General features: G+C 45.5%; 1 pseudogene across 1 annotated transcript; it reads left to right on the forward strand.

Annotated features, from left to right (window-relative positions):
- Positions 1 to 359: 359 nt before the first annotated feature.
- On the forward strand, positions 360 to 2954 carry LOC123396062 (annotated as a pseudogene). The gene is made up of 3 exons (XR_006609889.1): positions 360 to 603; positions 1286 to 2020; positions 2138 to 2954. The product of XR_006609889.1 is annotated as an uncharacterized LOC123396062 (transcript).

Consider the following 2954-nt stretch of genomic DNA (forward strand, 5'->3'; position numbering starts at 1 on the left):
TGTTCGGTTAATCCCAGCAAGGAGGGGATTGAAGGGGATTGAGATGGAATTTGACTTGCAAGGGATTTAATCCCTCTCGATCCCCTCCAAACCCCTTCAATTCGGAAGGAACCGAACAAGGCCTGAGGGGGCGGGGAGGGAGTCGAGGTGGACCGTCCGGGAAAGATGTGTAGCGAGGCAGCATTTTTTTTTTTTTTTTTTTTTTGAGAAAGAGGTAGCAGGCGGTTTTAGGCTAAACGTGCAGAGGCCTCCCTCGGGCCTCACACACGTTGGAGATCAGACCAGATGAACAGTGTTGGATGGCTGAGATGATCTTTTCTTCACCGCCTTCGTATATATATATAGGGGAAACACAAGAACCAGAGAGTGAGAAACCCTAGGCGTGCTATGCGCCGCATCGCACCCAAACTCTCTCGCCGCCTACCTCAGGCCTCAGTCAGACGGCGCTCCGGCTGCCCCCCCCCCCTGGCCGGCCTACTCCGCTCCTCCGCCGGCCACCAAGTTCTCCTGCTGGGACTGGGGACCCTACTAAACCCGACGAGCCGTAAGAGCTCGCCGCCGCCGCCTCGGATCGCCTCCGCCGCCTCGGATCGCCTCCGCTCGGTACTCTTCTCTCTGCAGATCAGATCTCATCTCATGTACGTTGGGCGCTATTTCGGCTGTGTATTTGTCAAGCTCGATGCTATTCCTTTCCCTGTCAATCAGCTATTCAAGGGCAGGAGGAATTTAGATATCATATTGAAAAACAAAATGGCCTTCAAATAAATTCCTGGCTAAATATGTTAGGATGAACATAATTCTGTTAGCTAGGCAATAACTTGGTAATTTTGCATCTCTTTTTTGCCTGCTTTATTTTCGTTATACCTAGTAATTCAGCCGGGGACATGTTTCATTCCCCGCCCTGCCACATTTTACGATGGGCTGTTGTTGGCTCCAGAGATTGACAAGTTCTTAAGATACATCAGAGCAAAGTAAAAAAAAAATATTACTTATGATCCAGTCAGCTGGTGGGGTTATTGCGCAAATATGAACCGCTGAAATGTTTCTACTTCTCGAGTTTCATTGACAGCGCAAATATACGGAATAGACAACACTAAAACATGAGTTCTTTAATGTGGTTGATAGGCTTTGTTGTATTGCAGCCTTGTTACTCACATTCTGTTTTGCACTTTATAGCAGGTTATTTAGAGAAATCATGAGTCTGTTCAAGCACAACATCTATCTAGTTCATTTAGCTGCCTCTGATTCAGAAGGAATTGCTCATTTTGTTTCTTTCGGGATGCAGGTAATGACAGGACATAATTGACAAGATATCAGAGAAGATGGAAAATCAGGCGGTCTTGCTACCTCAAGACATGCTTGCAGACGTCCTACGCCGTCTTGCACCACGTGACCTTGCCATATCTCGTTGCGTCAGCAAGGCCTGGTGCACCATCATCGATGCTCGCCACCTACTTCCAGCTGACCTCCTTCCACACTGGGTAGGCGGTATAATCATCAATTTCAACGGCTTAATGTTGTCAGAATTCTTCTCTCGCCCATCGACAGGCCCCTCGGTGTCTGGCCACCTCAACTACTTACCTTCCACATCTCTCGTCAAGGACCATTGCAATGGCCTTCTTTTGCTTGATGGCTACGTGGTTAACCCCGCTACACGACAGTGGGCGGAGTTGCCACCGTGCCCATCTTTGGGGCTGGAGTTTTTCGATGGAGAGCACCTTGTGTTTGACCCAACCATATCACCGCACTATGAGGTGTTGGCAATCCCCATTTGCCCCATGTCAGACCCTGATGTCAAATTGGATCCCGCTCTTGAGGAATTAGAATGGCCACCGTCATTATGCATAATACATGTGTTCTCATCAAGGACAAAACAATGGGAGGAGAGGCCCCTTGTTCGGGAAGGGGAGTCTGCTGGGACAATTGCAGACATCTGATCGGCTCGTCAATATTATCAGAACCGTGCTGTCTACTGGCGAGGATCTCTTTATGTTCATTTGCCAAACCAGTTTGTTATGAGGTAACGGCTCACTGATGAAATATCATTTATTTTTTATTGTTTAACTCCATATTGATGAAAAAATTATCCAGTTATATGATTTATTACTTGTGTTTCTCAATGATTTCATTCTTGCAGGATATCATTGTCAGACAACAAGTATCAAGTAATTAAACCACCGCAAGGGAGAAGCCCTCTATTTGGGGCAAAAGAGCTTTATATAGGTAAGTCAAAGAAGGGGGTTTATTGTGCAGCTGTGCATAACCTGGTCCGGGTATGGATCCTTGATGAATCCTGTGGGCAGTTGGTATGGGTGTTGAGGCATAACATTTCCCTTCACGTTGACTCTGATGAAAGCAGCAGACCCTGGACATTACAGGATGTTAACTATTATGAAGAGTGTGGTGAGGATGCTAAAGATGAAGCAATTGTGCCGCAGAAATTTGACTGGGATTCTGACAGTGATAATCTTATTGACCCCAAAAGCATGGCTGATGACGAGTCTCCTCGTTATACTGGTATACTTGGATTTCATCCTTTCAAAGAGGTTGTCTTCCTGTGTGTCGTATTGAAGAGAGGGCTGGCATATCATTTGGATGGTTCGAAGGTTCAAGAGTTGGGAAACATATTTCCCAAATGTTATGGCCCATCGCATGGTATCCACCCGTTTATAGAAGAGTCATTCATATACACTCCTTGCTGGATGGAGTTACCATAGAGCAATCAATTTTACTCATCTTCTCTTGTGATGAGCACAGCGTATCTGAATAAGAGATCTAATAGTCAACTTATCTCAATTGAGTTTCTTTTGGTCTGTTGTATGTATGTCAACATTGACTGGTCATATCTAAGCCTCATTGCTGAATGTTTTTTGTGTTTCGAGTAACATTAATTAATGTTTGTGTATGTCCCAAGTTGCTGAACTAATGGAAGCATGCCATATATATTGTGTGTA

The sequence above is a fragment of the Hordeum vulgare genome, chromosome 5H (assembly GCF_904849725.1).
Source record: "Hordeum vulgare subsp. vulgare chromosome 5H, MorexV3_pseudomolecules_assembly, whole genome shotgun sequence".
NCBI lineage: Eukaryota > Viridiplantae > Streptophyta > Magnoliopsida > Poales > Poaceae > Hordeum > Hordeum vulgare.